The sequence below is a fragment of the Triticum aestivum genome, chromosome 4B, assembly GCF_018294505.1.
Source record: "Triticum aestivum cultivar Chinese Spring chromosome 4B, IWGSC CS RefSeq v2.1, whole genome shotgun sequence".
Lineage (NCBI taxonomy): Eukaryota > Viridiplantae > Streptophyta > Magnoliopsida > Poales > Poaceae > Triticum > Triticum aestivum.
The window spans coordinates 257,047,263-257,066,443 of record NC_057804.1 but is presented as its reverse complement, the minus strand read 5'-3'; positions in this window follow the sequence as shown (position 1 = coordinate 257,066,443).

Below are 19,181 nucleotides of genomic sequence, written 5' to 3'. Positions count from 1 at the left end.
GGCTTCGGCCCCCTTCAGGCATACATGGTCTATTACAGACCTCATTGCAAGACCGGACAACCTATGGAGCTCGGCCACAGCGGCCATCCTTTCACTCAATGGCAGCGGGCGCATTGGAGCACTGAATGGCGACTAGAACAGCCTTTCTACTTCACTATCTTTTTGATCCTCGAAAAACTTGGCCGCATCAGCCGTACTCTTTGCCAGATCCACATACGCATCTGCAGGGCTCCAGCGTCGATCCAGAGGAGCGTACTTTGGATATAAGAACTTCATCCGAAACAAATAGGGGCTTCCAGCCACGATTTCTCCGGCCTGTCGAAGCTCCTCCCGCGCATCCCTAATTTCGGAACGCGTCTCCTTGGCCGCATCAAGGGCCTTCTTCAGGTCAGCCGACTTCGCCTGATTCTCCTTTTCAAGGATCTCATACCGGCCGGCAGCGTTTTTCAGATCCACAGCCATCTTGGCCATTTTATCTTTGCTTCGGTGATGAGCAGCCTGTTCGTCTCTCAACTCTTCGGCCGCCTTTAGGGCAGCCGCATCGCTAGCCCGGGTTTGTTCCTTGGCTAGGGTAAGCTCCGCTCTTAGGGCTCCACGGCAGCAGCTCCGCCTGCAGTTGAAGCATACCACATTAACATTATGCCCCTCTTAATATTTCCTATAAAAATAAGGAAAGCAGAGCACATACTTTGTGACTCGTTAAGCCGCTTGTTCACAAGCGTGATGTCGGCGTCCACAACTTCAATCTGTCGCCTCAGTTCGGTGACTTCAGCGGTTCGGTCTGCCACTGGACCCTTAGCCACCTGCGCATAAATGCAGTGCGATCATTAATTAATAGTGTGATCCTCCGTTTGCCGCCTAAGGCTGGCAACCAAAGTCTCAGGGGCTACTATCTATACGGAGCACACCTAGCGTGCGCGGTACAACCAAAAAAATTACGTATTTCATTGTGTACCTCAAAGCCTTTGAGCAGGCTCGTAAAAGCTTCATTCAACCCGCTTGTGGCGGATGAAATCTTATCAAGCACCGTGCCCATTAACGAACGGTGATCCTCCGAAAGAGCAGCTTGCTCTAGAAGGCCCGTCAGCATGTCCGGTCGGTCGCCAGACTGTGCTGGACCCTTCTTATTGCCCCCCATGGGAGCCGAATGCTCCGAGCTCAGGGCGGTCGAAGTATTAGCTTCTGGCCTCGGCGAATCTGGACTCCTCTGTGAAGACACCTCGGGGTTGCCCGCCCCATGAGGCGCAGAGGCAGGTGGGGTTTCACTCTCCATCATCTCCGGAAGAAGATCCCTCGAAGACGAACTCTGTCGAGAAGAATGGATCCTGGTTATTCTTCTCAGAGGAGGAAGCAGTAGCTTTGTATTTACAATTAACTTACAGCTCAGTGGAGGGCTGGCCTGTTTGCGGGCATGGCACGGTGAGGACGCCCTCTAGGGTAGGCCCCCTTGGTGAAGTTTTCTTCCCTTGTCTAGGCACCTCCGTCTCCAAGTCTTCGGAGGCGGCCCTCTTCTTCCCGCGGGGGGAGGAGGCCTTAGATTCCCCTCCCCGACTATCCTCCTTCATGGAAATGGTATTTCCCCTGGTTTCGATGTGCAATGTGTGAAGCTCTACTTCTCTGTTCTTCCCTTTGTCTTTCCCCGAGGGCACTTGACTTAGCACACGTCTAAGCATCCTGGCTATTGCAGGACTAGGCGAGCCTTCAGGAAGTGGTGCCGGACACCTGATTCTCTCCGCCTTGCTGAGCCAATCCTGGCCGAAGATGGTTTTCAGAATAATGTTGTGATGAATATAAACAAAGTGTTCGGTTCCTAGGTTACTTACTTGGGTATCTGGGCGGTTGCAGCTCAGGCCCGCATCCTCGGTGGTGTCCGGACACTTTACTTGTGGTCCGAAGAATAACTTACACATCCCATCAAGCGTCATGCCGAAGAAGTGCTGAATAGTTCGCGGACCCTCCGGATTGAACTCCCACATCCGGAGAGGCCGACGTTTGCACGGCAGGATCCGTCGGACTAGCATTACCTGGATTACGCTGACAAGACTAATGTCCCTCTCAAGAAGCTCCCAAATGCGGCTCTGCAATGTTGGTACATCACTAGCAGGCCCCCAATCCAGTCCCACATTGGCCCACAACGCCAGTTGAGGCAGAGGGCCCGAGCGGAAGTCGGGGGCAGCCACCTACTTTGTGCCTCTGGGAGCCGTGACGTAGAACCACCTTCGCTGCCGTAGATCGGACACCTCCGCGAAGAAGCCCTCTGGCCATGGAGCATCGGCATTTCTTCTTATTGCAGCACCTCTGCACTCCGCATGTCACCCCTCGATCACCTTCGGCTTTACATTGAAGGTCTTGAGCCATAAGACGAAGTGCGGGGTGATGTGGAGGAAGGCTTCGCACACGACGATAAACAACAAGATGTGAAGGTCGGAGTCCGGGGCTAGATCATGAAAATATAGCCCTTAATAGAACACGAGTCCCCTCACAAAGGGATCGAGGGTGAAGCCTAAGCCACGGAGGAAGTGAGAAACAAATAGGACGCTCTTGTTGGGCTCGGGAGTAGGGATGACCTGCCCTGGAGCAGGAAGCCTGTGCTCGTTGTTGGCGGTCAGATATCTGACCTCCCTAAGCTTCGCAATGTCCTCCTCTATGATAGATGAGGCCATCCACCGGCCTTTAAGGTTGCATCCGGACATGATTGAAGATCCGAAGTGCCTAAGGTTGGGCTTCGGGTGTTGGAACTCGAGATGCGGAAAGGCGAAAGCATGGTAGGAAAGAGGGATAGGCCACGGCCCCTCTATAAAGGGGGTGAATATCAAGCGACCCCAGCGTGACCGTCTAGGACTTGCCTAAAAACACGGAGTCATACCAACATGCATAGTGGGGTTGCCCGTGCCCGTATTGATGAGGATACCATCATAAGGGGACATGATCTCTGCTTCGACAAGACGTGCCGAGGAAACCGCCTCGCAATATGTGCGGTGGCTAGTTTGGGAAAACGGTTCGAATAATGACTTGACCATGGTGTGATGTCACGTTATCTAAAGTTGTCAGCGGATTATATTTGTGGAATATTGCTCTCTCTACGATGGAATGCAGAAGTTATCTTACAGAGCCGGACACGATCCTTAATCTACTTTGGAGTATTCAGAGATGGAACCCGCCTTGCAATGTCGAAGACAATCTGTGCGCCGGACTCATCGTGATTGAAGCCTAGTTCATGGGCTACTGAGGGAGTCATGGATAAGGGGGTATCCGGACAGCCGGACTATATACTTTGGCCGGACTGTTGGACTATGAAGATACAAGACTCAAGACTTCGTCCCGTTTCCGGAAGGGACTCTCCTTTGCGTGGAAGACAAGCTTGGTGATCCGGATGTTAGATCTCCTTTTTGTAACCGACTTTGTGTAACCCTAGCCTCCTCCGGTGTCTATATAAACCGGAGGGTTTATTCCGTAGGACAACAACAATCAGAATCATAGGCTAGCTCCTAGGGTTTATCCTCCACGATCTCGTGGTAGATCAACTCTTGTAATACTCATATCATCAAGATCAATCAAGCATGAAGTAGGGTTTTACCTCCATCGAGGGGGCCCAAACCTGAGTAAAACATCGTGTCCCCTGCCTCATGTTACCATTAGCCTTAGACGCACAGTTCGGGACCCCCTACCTGAGATCCACCAGTTTTGACACCGACAACAATCTTCTCAATCCTGAAGTTTATTTCTCGTTAAATGTTACCGGAAGGTAATCTTTCCCTTTGCCTGACTCCTCTCTTGGTTGATACCTTGGAAAGTGCCAGTCTTCTTTAGGTCCTCATCAGGAATTTGGCTTTTCTTTGGCACATCGTGCGAAATAAGATACGACCCTGTCCCGCTGTTTACCAACATCTTGGTGCCCTTGAGGTTGCGGATTGTTGGCGAAACCAGCGATGGCAAGCATCCAACTGTGGTAGTGCCACTTGGATGATCCTCAATGTCAAAGATGATGGACCTGTCGGACCACTTAAGTGGTTCTCGAGCGCTAGCTACTGGTTCTGCCGCATTAACCACATGCGCCCGCTGCTTGAGCTGGCGGTGAGAGGAATGCAAGGATACACCTTTATCTATGCACATTGCCTCGGTAGCTTTCTGAAACTTTTGTTCACTAGTCTGGTCAACCTCTTCTTCATGGTCATATTCATTTTCCTTCTTCTCACATCCTCTAGCAGGCTTCTGTTTCTACTGATCAAGCTTGCCGTGGTGTCCATTGCAGCCACCTCGGCCTTTCCCGGTAGCACCGTTCTGGCCTCTTTCCTTGTCGCACCTTTCATACTCAGCCTTCTACTTCTCAACCAATTGGTCAACTTGCTTGCAATCTTGAAGATCATGACCCTTGGTCCTATGAATCTTGTAGTACGGTCCATCAGATTTGTTAGTTGTGTCAGCAGCCGCTGGCGTCCGGCAGTTAGCGCAAGTAGCAGTTTCCTTGTCGGGCATCTCAATTTGCTTTCTTCCCGATGTTAAGATCACCGAAGCCCTCAACAGCGATCGCTAATTTCTCCTTTCTCTTCTTGTTGTGCTTTCTATTCTTCTTCCTATGGGTGGCAGGGTCATCGTCGTCTTCTGAATCGACTTCGACACCAACCTCTTCCCCTGGAAACCTTCTTCCTTCTTCATCATGAGCACACTTATCCGCCAACATTTAGAGTTCGCTGACGGTTTTGGGAAATTGAACATTCATCTCCGCCCGCATACTACGGTTGTGCACATTCGTGTGGAATGCGGCAAACACAACTGTCAGGTGTATCCTTGAAATGTTACGGTGCACTCGGCTGAACCTCTGCAAATACTTGTGCAAACTTGCCCCTTCTTTTTGTAGAAGGGTTTGCGGGTCACTAGGTTACCCCGGTTCTTGATGGCCACCTATAAAGGAGCCAACGAACTCATTGTACAAATCTTCCTAGGAGGAAATGGAATCCTCCGTCAAGTGCATCAGCTAGGATCTCACATTTGGCTTGAGAGCCAGTGGGAAGTAATTATCAAGCACTTCTTCATCTCTCTCCTGGTGGCTTGAACGGTAATCGTATAGATGCCAAAAAAATTTGCCGGGTTCAGCTTCCCATCAAACTTCTTTGGCAAGTCAGGCTTCAAGGTGCGAGATGATGGCCAATGGACTTTCCGCAGCTGGCAAGTGATGGCTGGGCATCCTACCTCGTAAGGTAGGTACCCGCCAGCACTAGGCGCGGGTTCGTCGACATTGGCTCCATTACGCCTGTCTGACTAGTGGAGTCGTGGGTTAAATGAGGGCATCTTCCTTCCTCCTGTCCTTCAGCACTTGGCATTGGTCTTGTTGGAGTCGTGGGTTAAATGAGGCCATCGATGCCTCATCATGATCATTAACGTCTTGGGGTTGCTGAGTTCGTCATGGCTGCCTTTGGGCGTGTTGCCCCGGAGGTGACTGCACTATGGATGTGGTCCTCCCATGTTGGCCACCGGCGAGGGCCGCCGATGTTGCCTACAAGAGCCCCGATGGCTTTGCACGTGGTGACTAGTTGATCTTAGCAAATCCAAGGAGACTTTGGATGGTATCTCTCCACACATCCATCTTGTCCGACGCTGGAGAAAAGTTCAGCAACAGTTGGGCCTTAGCAACTGCTTCGGCCGCCATTCCTGGCATGGCGCGAGAGGTAGAGCATGACACCGCTCAACTCCTGGATGAGCCAGAAGGAGCATTGTTGGGATCTTGCCATCCTTGACCAACCACCAGGGGAGTCCGGCGGAGCCGGAGCTGTTCATGATGGCCAGGTTCTTGGTCAGCCGGGCCTTTCCCATGCAGACGCAGTCATTGCAGGTCGATGGTGCCGCTCGGGGTCTTATCACGCTCGCCCAATGTGGGATGAGTGTCACATCCCTAGTTCTGGTATGCTCAAGGCTAGCTAGTCATGTGTGCATCATGTTTAAATTCCATTTAAATTTGAAATGGGGATTTTTGAAACCCTCAGAATCATTTTTGGAAAAGACCCAAATAAAAATTGCTCCAAAAAGGTCCAAGAAAATGCTCATGTTGCTCTCTGAAAATATTGGATAGAGATAAAAATCAAACCAATATTTTTAGGAGCTCATAAGTATTTATTTTGGGCATTTGGAATTAATCAAGTAATTAATTGCTTTGGATATATATATATTGTTATATATATAATATATGTCCAAAAATTCTGTTAATTGGTGAGGAGTTTTGGAGCAATCCAACTAGTTCCTACAAAAATTGACAGAAGAAAATAAAATGATTTAGTATTATTATTAAATCAAAACAAATGTCACAAAATAGAAGAGAAAACAAAATAGGAGCAAACTTACCTGTGGCCAGCTCCTATGCTGGCCCTGCACTGTGTGGCCTGGCCGGCCCAGTTGGCCAGCCCAGCCCGCCTCCTCCTCTATCTTCTTCCTCGTGCCTACTGGCACTGTGCGTGTCACGCGCGCTCGCCCGCGGCCACGTCTCCCGCCACCTCCTGCTTCTCCCTCTCGTCGCCCTGGACGCCTTGGACGACGCCACGCACCGCCCTGCACCTCTCTCCCTCTCCCTCGCTCTCCCTCTTTCCCCTGATTCTCTCCCACGCGACCGCCCGAACACTGCCGTCGCCGCTGTTCGCCGTTACCGTAGCCACCGCCTCCCCCTCACCTATCCGACCAGCCTAGAAGCTCCGCCACATTGCCGGCTACCTCTCCGTCATGCCATGCGCCTCGGGAGGCCTTGGAGAGTCGCCATCACCGCCGTCTTCAACCTCCCGACGCCAGAGATCCGCCTCGCCGCACCGCCGACTCCAGGCGTTCCCCGAGCTCGCCGTCGACACCGTCGAGTCCGCAGTGAGCCTCTGCTCTGTTTCCCTCTCCCCGTTCTTCCGTTCCCGCGCCGTAGCCCCCTTCCCAGCCATGGCCATAGCTCCTTGCCGCCGGTCATGTCGCTGCTGTCGTTCTAGCTCGCGTTAGTCGCACCTGAGCACACGGCCGTGCTCTTGGTGCCACGAGGGTGCCGCAAAGCCCCTCGGGTGGCCTCCCCATGCCCTGCAGCCCGCTCCCGCTCGAAGCCGTGCTCCGGCCGCCGCTGCGAGCTTCGCTCCGGCGAGCTCCGGCGCCCCCGCAGCCTCCCACCTGCTTCCCTGGATGCGGACGACGACGGGCTACGCCCAGGTGGTCTCCGCGCGTCCATCCGCCGCTCGTAGCGCAAGTCCGGCGACTCGCCGCCGCGACTCGAGGTCGTCGCCGGCCGAACTCTGGCGTGGACGATGTGGCTATCATTAGCGCCTAATCACGCAGCCTAAACCACCCCACCAGCCGCTGACCGTGGGCCCCAGGGCAAGTCAAACCCTGGTCAGTGCGGGTTTGACCCGGGCTTAACCACTGTGTCACTTACGTGTGGCCCCCACACGTCAGGTTTGACTTAGGTTTACTGCTAACGCAGTACAGACGTCATGCTGACGCAATAATATTTTCTGGAATTATTTTAACTCAGGAAATTCCAGAAAATGTTTCAAGCTTAAAAAATCATAGAAATTCAACCGTAACTCAGATTGAAATAATTTATATATGAAAAATTATCAGAAAAATGCAATCTATCCATTTGTACTAGTTTCATGCATGTCAAACCAACTTATACCTACTGTATAAGTGAAAAACTAAAATGGCATATATAAGAGCTTAATTTGGAGTTGCATTTGAACCCTTTATTCAAATGGACTTCATTCAATTTGAATACTAGTTGCATTAGCTCAAACAGCATCACATCTACATGCCATGTTCATGCATCATATTGTTGCATATGTTGGTGTATTGATTGCCAACACTGTTCCTTCTTGATAGGTCCTGCTCCGGAGTCCGTTCCAGAGTACCTGTTTGAGGAGCAGTGACTTCCTTGTTGATCTACCAGGCAAGCAAACCCCCTTGTTCATTTCGATACAATCCTACTCTCTCGCTCCTGCTCTCAGTTATTGCATTAGGACAACAACGATTCATCTGCTACTTTGTGCTGCGGTAGTTGAACCCATTCCTCTGCATGACCTGTCATTGCCACAGTAAATAGTTGAAACCCACTAGCATGTGTAGGAGTTGATTGAAGCCATTGTTGTGTTCCTACCATGCCATGCCTGCTATTGCTTAGAGTGTGTCAGGTCTGATTCATTGGGAATGAATTGGAGTACAGTGCTCTATGTTCTGATGCTGAGAGTGAACGTGTGAACACGATTTGGTAAAGGTAGCGGTGAGAGGCCGTGTAGGAGTACATAGTGGGTTGTCTCACTGGAACCGTCCTTAAGCACTGAGTTCTGTGTATGTTGTCCAATGACTCGATACTACCACACATTGGAATGCTTAAGTGCCCCTCTCGACTTATTAACCAACTTGATCTCTGTCCAGGAGTCGCAACTAGTTTCTGGTGTTTGTAGGTAGTGTTAGTAGTCTACCAAGTGGCACCCGGCCAGGTGGGCTTGGGACAGACTAGGCACAGGTGGCACGGTGTACCAAGCGTAGATCCATCCGGCGAGGTGGGCTTGGGAACCTTGCACACATCATTTGGGGCCGTGAGCGACACCCCGTCCGGATCTCCTTACGGATGGAACCCGAAAAGGCAATAAACCTGGACTAGAGTCTTGTGTGGTTAGTCAGGTCGTGGCCGACACCCTCGCCAGGCTTCCGCTTGAAAGTTGCCGAGTTACATGACGTGTACATGGCGGTAAGTGGAGAGAGCGTGTGTGAAGAAGTACACCCCTGCAGGGTTAACATGATCTATTCGAATAGCTGGGTCCGCGGTGATGGACTTCTTCGATGCTTACATGGTACATAGACAACTTGAAGTGGATACTACAAAATGCTCAAGACAAGTGTGAGTGCTATGGATGGCCTTCTCGTAGGGAGACGGGGATGAATCCATAGTAGTGTATTGTGTGGTGATTAGTGGACTCGTGTGCACCATATCACCTCAAAGAAGTTCTGGTAGTCGTAGCACAGGTTAGCCACAGAGTCAAAGCTGGCTTGCTGCAACTAAACCCCACATTACCCTCTTGATACAAATGCATGTATGATAGGATCTGACGTAAGTCTTGCTGAGTACCTTTGTACTCATGTTGCTTTATTTATGTTTTTGCAGCGGAGACTTCGGTCTTACTAGTGTTCTCGTGGACTTCGACAAGTAGCTTGTACCTCAGCTACGATCTTGATCGGATATTGTAGTTAGTCAAGCTCTTCAGCCTTTTTCATTTGTAGATGTCTGTACCTAGACATGTAATGCTTCCGCTTGCTGCTTGTATGCTCTGTATGATGGGTCTTGTGACCCCTGTTTGCAATAATGCTATGTTGGCTCTTTGAGCCTTATCTATATGAGTGTTGAGTTTTGCTGTGATGCCATGTTGTACAGCACATACTTGCATGTTATGCGTACGTGTAATGTGTATTGCTATGTGTGGGATCTGACTATCTAGTTGTTTATCCTTAGTAGCCTCTCTTACCGGGAAATGTCTCCTAGTGCTTCCACTGAGCCATGGTAGCGTGCTACTGCTCCGGAACACTTAGGCTGGCCGGCATGCGTCCTTCTTTGTTCCTGTGTCTGTCCCTTCGGGGAAATGTCACGCGATGAATACCGGAGTCCTGTTAGCCCACTACAGCCCGGTTCATCGGAGTTCTGTTAGCCCAGTGATACAGCTTGGATTCACTCGCTGATGACCGACACGTTCGATGCTGGGTCATGGATGCCTGTCCCTGTAAGTTTGTGCCACTTTGGGTTTACGACTAGCCATGTCAGCCCGGGCTCCTTATCATATGGATGCTAGCGACACTATCATATACGTGTGCCAAAAGGTGCAAACGGTCCCGGGCAAAGGTAAGGCGACACCCGTGGGGATACCGTGCGTGAGGCCGCAAAGTGATATGAGGTGTTACATGCTAGATCGATGTGGCATTGAGTCGGGGTCCTGACAGCTTTGGTATCAGAGCCTGACTACCTATAGGATTACCAAGCCAAACTGGTCGAAGTTGAGTCTAGAAGTTCTTTAGTTATGTAAGGGAATTGATTGTGGGAAGGAACGTAAGGCTCTTTTACTCCTTATACCTCATGGCCTTTTGATCTGAGTCATCCTATCTTTCCGACGGGGTTAAGGAACTAGGCTTCTCTTCTGTCTATCAGGATCACGTGTTACTACTCCGTAGTCCCATAGGATTGGTTGGTCAGAGTCATATCCCAGTTTCGAGTACCTCCTGTGTAGTCTGTATAGTGTGATCTCAGAACCATGAGTGGTGATGTTGAGTTGTTGTACTACTCCATTTTAGCGGGATGTCTCATTCTGAGCATTTTACTGCCGTTATGCTGCCGGAATTGCCCTAGGAGTTCGAGAGTTACTAATTTCCTTGTCCTACATTCTATAGCCTATAGTTGATGCTGATTCCGTCCTTGGTTTCGTTTCTCAGGATGCCATCAGCTAAGCGAAGTTCTATTGCTCGTATCCAGAACCACAGAGATGGTAGGGATGAGGATCCTCCCGACCTGCCTTCGTTGGCAGAGTTCATGATAGAGATGGAGAGGAACAAGCGTGAGTCTAACCGCTTGTTGGCACGTATCGAGGAGAACACCGCACATCAGTTCAAAGGATCTGTGACCATTCATGACTTCATCCGCTTGCACCCACCCACCTTTCATCATTCCATTGAGCCAATTGATGTAGATGACTGGCTCCGTAGCATCACTCATAAGCTGCGTTCCGCGAACATAGCTGAAGATGACAAGGTCACCTATGCCACATACCACCTGGAAGGTCCTGCTAGTCTTTGGTGGCAGAACTATGAGGCTATGCTTCCAGCTGGCCAGATTCCTACCTGGAGGGATTTCACCGAGGCTTTTTGTGAGCATCACATTCCTGAGGCCCTCATTGATCGCAAGAGAGAAGAGTTCTGTAGTTTCACCCAGAGTAAGATGGCTGTTGATGCTTATAGTAGAGAGTTTGAGAACCTCGCCCGCTATGCTTCAGAAGAGGTGTCCACGGACGCCAAGAAGCAGGCTAGGTTTCGGAAGGGTCTCAACCCCAAGTTGCGTCATGATCTCCACCTGCATCATTGTGATACATTCCAGTCTCTTGTGAACAAGGCCATTAATGCAGAGACAGCCCAACTCACTTACGAGGAGTCTCGTAAGCACACCCGTGATTTGGGATCTTCCTCCGGTTCTAGTTCTCAGAAGCGCCGGATTTGGGTTCCAAACTCCACTCTTCCACCCGGATATACACCAAGGCCATCTTATGTGGCACCTCATCCAGTTCTGCAGTATGCTCCACCCAGGCCTATTGGTGGACCGCCTACCAATGCGGGTCCACGTCCTACCTCCAAGATTTGTTACAAGTGCGGAGAGCCAGGCCACATTGCCCGTATTTGCACTCAGATCAGAGTTGCTCCACCCCAGTCCGAGAAGTCTATTGGCCATGGTAAGCCATCACGCAAGATGATCAGTGCCAAGTCAGCTCACCTTAAACATGGACGTGTGCATCACGTCTCAGCTAAAGACGCTCATGATGATCCAGATGTCGTTCTTGGTACACTCCTTGTCAACTGTCATCCAACATCGGTTTTGTTCGATACTGGAGCGTCCCATTCCTTTATTTCTGAAAGCTATGCCCGCTTGCACGACATGTCATTTTGTGATATGCCCTCCCCACTACTTATTCAAACTGCAGGATCCAAATGGCAAACCTCTAGGATAAGTTATGGCAATGAAATCCTTGTTGACAGACTTGTATTCCTTGCTTCCTTGATATCTCTTAAGTCTTCAGATATTAACATCATCTTGGGTATGTACTCGATGACAGCTCATCATGCCAAGATTGATTGTTTCACCAGGTCTGTTCAGCTTACACACCCATCGGGTAAGATAGTCACTGTCTCCACTAGAGTTGCAAAGTGTCAACTCTATTCTCTTAATGCCAGCCCTCTTCCAGACCTTGAAGATATCCCGGCAGTCCGTGACTTTCCGGATGTCTTTCCAGAGGAACTGCCAGGTGTTCCACCCGATAGAGATGTAGAGTTCGTCATAGATCTTATCCCAGGAACTGCTCCAATCTCTAGGAGACCTTACAAAATGGCACCCTTAGAACTAGCCGAGCTTAAGAAACAACTTGATGAGTCCTTGCAAAAGGGTTTCATCCGTCCCAGTTCTTCTCCTTGGGCTTGCCCCGTCCTCTTCGTCAATAAGAAGGATGGTATGGATCGGATGGTTGTAGATTATCGTCCCGTTAATTTGGTCACGATAAAGAACAAGTATCCGCTCCCCAGGATCAACGACCTGTATGATAAGTTCATTGGATCCTCAGTCTTTTCTAAGATGAATTTGAGGTTAGGCTACCACCAAATCAAGATCAGAAATGGGGACATTCCCAAAACGTCTTTTGTCACTCGTTATGGTTAGTACGAGTACACCGTCATGTCCTTCGGTCTAACCAACGCCCCAGCTACTTTCTCCCGCTTGATGAACTCGATCTTCATGGAGTACTTAGATAAGTTCGTCGTGGTTTACCTCGATGATATTCTTATTTACTCGAAGAACGAGGAAGAGCATGCCAAACATCTTAGACTTGTGTTAGAAAAACTCAAAGAGCACCGCCTTTATGCCAAGTTCTCCAAGTGCGAATTTTGGTTGCCAGAAGTGACCTACCTAGGCCACGTAATCTCTGGTAAGGGCATTGCTGTCAATCCCGAGAGAGTTAAGGCCGTCCTTGATTGGACTCCACCTGAATCAGTCAAACAAGTTAGGAGTTTCCTTGGTCTAGCCAGCTATTGTCGCCGCTTGGTTGAAAACTTCTCCAAAGTATCCAAACCCCTCACGGAACTTCTCAAGAAAGATAAAAAGTTTGAGTGGTCCCCACAGTGTGAGTACAATTTTCAAGAACTGAAAAGGCGCCTGACTTCTGCTCCCATACTTGTACCACCGGATTTCGCGAAGGACTTTGTAATCTACTGCGATGACTCACGACAGGGACTAGGTTGCATTCTTATGCAGGTTCGTCATGTGATTGCCTATGCATCTCGACAGTTGCATCCACATGAGGAGAATTATCCTACACATGATCTAGAGCTTGCAGCCGTAGTCTATGCACTCAAGACCTGGCGACATTACCTTCTTGGTAAACGTTTCGAGATCTACTCCAATCACCAGAGTCTCAAGTATATCTTCACCCAACCAGATTTGAACCTTAGGCAAAGATGATGGTCGGAGTTGATCTCAGATTACGACTTAGGGATTACTTACACCCCAGGCAAAGCTAATGTCATGGCTGATGCGCTAAGTCGTAAATCCTATTGCAACAATATCATGTTGCAGCAAGGCCAACCACTTCTCCATGAGGAATTCTGTAAGCTTAACCTTCACATTGCTCCTCACGGATTCCTTTCTACCTTGGTGGCGAAACCTACCCTCGAGGATCAGATCATTACTGACCAGAAGTTTTATAGGGGTGTTATCCGCATCAAGAGAAACATTAAGAAGGGAGTTGGTGGATGTTTCTCTATGGATGATCGTGGTGTTGTTTTCTTTAAGAATCGCTTGGTGGTTCCCAAGAATCAACATCTGCCACAATTGGTTCTTAAGGAGGCACATGAATCTCCTCTCACGATTCATCCCGGTAGTACTAAGATGTATCAGGACCTACGCCAGAGGTTCTGGTGGACTAGGATGAAGAGAGAAATCACTGAGTTCATTGCTAAATGTGACGTTTGTTGTTGCGTTAAGGCAGAGCATCAAAGGCCTGCTGGCACCCTTCAGCCTTTAGCTATTCCTGAGTGGAAATGGGATAAAGTTGGTATGGACTTCATCACCGGCTTTCCCAGGACCAAGAAAGGGAATAATGCTATCTTCGTAGTCATTGATCGTCTCTCCAAAGTGGCTAACTTCCTTCCTGTTCGAGAGAGTATCACTGCTAGTCAGCTCGCTGACTTATACATTTCTCGAATAGTGTCACTTCATGGTGTTCCACTAGAGATCAATTCAGACCGTGGTAGTCTTTTCACTTCTCATTTCTGGGAGAGTTTCCAAACTGCCATGGGAACCCATCTTTCTTTCAGTACCGCTTTCCACCCTCAGTCGAGTGGTCAGGTGGAAAGGGTCAATCAAATTCTCGAAGATATGCTTAGAGCTTGCGTTATCTCATTCGGTATGGATTGGGAGAAATGTCTTCCCTTCGCCGAGTTTGCTTATAACAATAGCTATCAATCCAGTCTCAAGAAAGCTCCTTTTGAGGTTCTCTATGGATGAAGATGTCGAACACCTTTGAACTAGTCAGAAACCGGTGAAAGACAGTTCTTTGGACCAGACATGATCCAGGAGGCAGAAGAGCATGTTCGCATCATTCGTGAGAATTTGAAAACAGCCCAGTCTCATCAAAAGAGCCAGTATGATCGTCATCATAAGGATATGACTTATGAAGTTGGTGACAAAGCTTACCTTCGGGTTACTCCTTTGAAGGGTACCCATCGTTTTGGTAACAAGGGCAAGTTGGCTCCTCGTTACATTGGTCCTTTTCGCATTCTCGCTAAACTAGGAGAGGTTGCCTACCAGTTGGAACTACCCCCACATCTTTCCAGAGTGCACGATGTCTTCCACGTCTCTCAACTCAGGCGTTGCTTCTCGGATCCTATCCGCAGAGTGGACCACAAAGCGCTTGATCTCCAAGATAACCTCACGTATCGAGAGTATCCGGTTCGCATTCTTGATCAAGCAGAGCGTGTCACTCGACGTCATAACATCAAGTTTCTCAAGGTTCAGTGGTCTCATCATTCCGAGAGAGAAGCTACTTGGGAGCGAGAAGATCGTCTTCGACTGGAGTACCCCACTTTCTTTCCATCGACCCCTGAATCTCGGGACGAGATTCTTTCAAGTGGGGGCGAGTTGTCACATCCCTAGTTCTGGTATGCTCAAGGCTAGCTAGTCATGTGTGCATCATGTTTAAATTCCATTTTAATTTGAAATGGGGATTTGTGAAACCCTTAGAATCATTTTTGGAAATGGCCCAAATAAAAATTGCTCCAAAAAGGTCCAAGAAAATGCTCATGTTGCTCTCTGAAAATATTGGACAGAGATAAAAATCAAACCAATATTTTTAGGAGCTCATAAGTATTTATTTTGGGCATTTGGAATTAATCCAGTAATTCATTGCTTTGGATATATATATTGTTATATATATATAATATATGTCCGAAAATTCTGTTAATTGGTGAGGAGTTTTGGAGCAATCCAACTAGTTCCTACAAAAATTGACAGAAGAAAATAAAATGATTTAGTGTTATTATTAAATCAAAACAAATGTCAGAAAATAGAAGAGAAAACAAAACAGGAGCAAACTTATGTGCGGCCAGCTCCTGTGCTGGCCCAGCACTGTGCGGCCTGGCCGGCCCAGTTGGCCAGCCCAGCCCGCCTCCTCCTCTTTCTTCTTCCTCGTGCCTACTGGCACTGTGCGTGTCGCGCGCGCGCTCTCCCGCGGCCACGTCTCCCACCACCTCCTGCTTCTCCCTCTCGTCGCCCTGGACGCCCTGGACGACGCCACGCACCGCCCTGCACCTCTCTCCCTCTCCCTCGCTCTCCCTCTTTCCCCTGGTTCTCTCCCGTGCGACCGCCCGAACACTGTCGTCGCCGCCGTTCGCCGTTACCATAGCCACCGCCTCCCCCTCGCCTATCCGACCAGCCTAGTAGCTCCGCCACATCGCCGGCTACCTCCCCGTCAAGCCATGTGCCTCAGGAGGCCCTGGAGAGTCTCCATTGCCGCCGTCTTCAACCTCCTGACGCCGGAGATCCGCCTTGCTGCCCCGCCGACTCCAGCCCTTCCCCGAGCTCGCCGTCGACACCGTCGAGTCCGCGGTGAGCCTCTGCTCCGTTTCCCTCTCCCCGTTCTTCCGTTCCGGCGCCGTAGCCCCCTTTCCCGCCATGGCTGTAGCTCCTCGCCGCAGGTCATGTCGCTGCTGTCGTTCTAGCGCGCGTTAGTCGCACCTGAGCACACGGCCGTGCTCTTGGTGCCACGAAGGTGCCGCAGAGCCCCTCGGGTGGCCTCCCCATGCCCCGCAGCCCGCTCCCGCTCGAAGCCGTGCTCCGGCCGCTGCTGCGAGCTCCACTCCGGTGAGCTCCGGTGCCCCTGCAGCCTCCCACCTGCTTCCCTGGATGCAGACGACCATGGGCTACGCCTACGTGGTCTCCGCGCGTCCATCCTCCGCTCATAGCGCAAGTCTGGCGAGTCGCCGCCGTGGCTCGAGGTCGTCGCCGGCCGAACTCTGGCGGGGCCGACGTGGCTGTCATTAGCGCCTTATCCCGCAGCCTAAACCACCCCACCAGCCGCTGATCGTGGGCCCCAGGGCAAGTCAAACCCTGGTCAGTGCGGGTTTGACCCGGGCTTAACCACTGTGTCACTTACGTGTGGCCCCCACACGTCAGGTTTGACCCAGGTTGACTGCTGATGCAGTGCTGACGTCATGCTGACGCAATAATATTTTCTGGAATTATTTTAACTCAGGAAATTCCAGAAAATGTTTCAAACTTAAAAAAATCATAGAAATTCAACCGTAACTCAGATTGAAATAATTTATATATGAAAAATTATCAGAAAAATGCAATCTATCCATTTGTACTAGTTTCATGCATGTCAAACAAACTTATACCTACTGTATAAGTGAAACACTAAAATGGCATATATAAGAGCTTAATTTGGAGTTGCATTTGAACCCTTGATTCAAATGGACTTCATTCAATTTGAATACTAGTTGCATTAGCTCAAACAGCATCACATATACATGCCATGTTCATGCATCATATTGTTGCATATGTTTGTGTATTGATTGCCGACACTGTTCCTTCTTGATAGGTCCTGCTCCGGAGTCCGTTCCAGAGTACCTGTCTGAGGAGCAGTGCCTTCCTTGTTGATCTACCAGGCAAGCAAACCCCCTTGTTCATTTTGATACAATCCTACTCTCTTGCTCCGGCTCTCAGTTATTGCATTAGGACAACAACGATTCATCTCCTACTTTGGGCTGCGGTAGTTGAACCCATTCCTCTGCATGACCTGTCATTGCCACAGTAAATAGTTGAAACCCACTAGCATGTGTAGGAGTTGATTGAAGCCATTGTTGTGTTCCTACCATGCCATGCCTGCTATTGCTTAGAGTGTGTCAGGTCTGATTCATTGGGAATGAATAGGAGTACAGTGCTCTATTTTCTGATGCTAAGAGTGAACGTGTGAACACGATTTGGTAAAGGTAGCGGTGAGAGGCCATGTAGGAGTACATGGTGGGATTTCTCACTGGAACCGTCCTTAAGCACTGAGTTATGTGTATGTCGTCCAATGACTCGATACTACCACACATTGGAATGCTTAAGTGCCCCTCTCTACTTATTAACCAACTTGATCTCTATCCAGGAGTCGCAACTAGTTTCTGGTGTTTGTAGGTAGTGTTAGTAGTCTGCCAAGTGGCACCCGGCCAGGTGGGCTTGGGACAGACTAGGCACAAGTGGCACGGTGTACCAAGCGTAGATCCATCCGGCGAGGTGGGCTTGGGAACCCTGCACACATCATTTGGGGTCGTGAGCGACACCCCGGCCGGATCTCCTTACGGATGGAACCCGAATTGGCGATAAACCTGGACTAGAGTCTTGTGTGGTTAGTCAGGTCATGGCCGACACCCTCGCCAGGCTTCCGCTTGAAATTTGCCGAGTTACATGACGTGTACATGGCAGTAAGTGGCGAGAGCGTGTGTGAAGAAGTACACCCCTGCAGGGTTAACATGATCTATTCGAATAGCCGGGTCCACGGTTATGGACTTCTTGGATGCTTACATGGTACATAGACAACTTAAAGTGGATACTATAAAATGCTCAAGACAAGTGTGAGTGCTATGGATGGCCTTCTCGTAGGGAGACGGGGATGAATCCATAGTAGTGTATTGTTTGGTGATTAGTGGACTCGTGTGCGCCATATCACCTCAAAGAAGTTCTGGTAGTTGTAGCACAGGTTAGCCACAGACTCAAAGCTGGCTTGCTGCAACTAAACCCCGCATTACCCTCTTGATACAAATGCATGTATGATAGGATCTGACGTAAGTCTTGCTAAGTACCTTTGTACTCATGTTGCTTTATTTATGTTTTTGTAGCGGAGACTTCGGTCTTACTAGTGTTCTCGTGGACTTCGACAAGTAGCTTGTACCTCAGCTACGATCTTGATCGGATATTGTAGTTAGTCAGGCTCTTCAGCCTTTTTCATTTGTAGATGTCTGTACCCAGACATGTAATGCCCGCTTCCTGCTTGTATGCTCTGTATGATGGGTCTTGTGACCCCTGTTTGCAATAATTCTATGTTGGCTCTTTGAGCCTTATCTATATGAGTTGTTGAGTTTTGCTGTGATGCCATGTTGTACAACACATACTTGCATGTTATGCGTACGTGTAATGTGTATTGCTATGTGTGGGATCTGACTATCTAGTTGTTTATCCTTAGTAGCCTCTCTTACCGGGAAATGTCTCCTAGTGCTTCCACTGAGCCATGGTAGCGTGCTACTGCACCGGAACACTTAGGCTGGCCGGCATGTGTCCTTCTTCGTTCCTGTGTGTGCCCTTCGGGGAAATGTCACTCGATGAATACCGGAGTCCTGTTAGCCCAGTGCTACAGCCTGTATTCACTCGCTGATGACCGACACGTTCGATGCTGGGTCATGGATGCCTGTCCCTATAAGTTTGTGCCACTTTGGGTTTACGACTAGCCATGTCAGCCCGGGCTCCTTATCATATGGATGCTAGCGACACTATCATATACGTGTGCCAAAAGGCGCAAACGGTCCTGGGAAAAGGTAAGGCGACACCCGTGGGGATACCGTGTGTGAGGCCGCAAAGTGATATGAGGTGTTACATGCTAGATCGATGTGGCATTGAGTCGGGGTCCTGACAATGAGGCACGCGTCCTATCTCCGTCCCTCTAGATGGTGCGGCCAATATATCTATTGTCGCACCCGAGTGGGTGTCGATGTCATGTTGGTTGAGCTCGTCGGTGGGGCGAGGAGGAGGGAGTTGGGCGCCTCCATGCCCCACACCAGCGGAAGCATGATCATCAACATGTTGAAGTGGTTGGGCCATTCCTACGGCCCCGGTCCCTGCTCCAGTTGCAGTGCGAGCATTAGCAGCATCACTGTAGCGTCTGCGCCGCCCA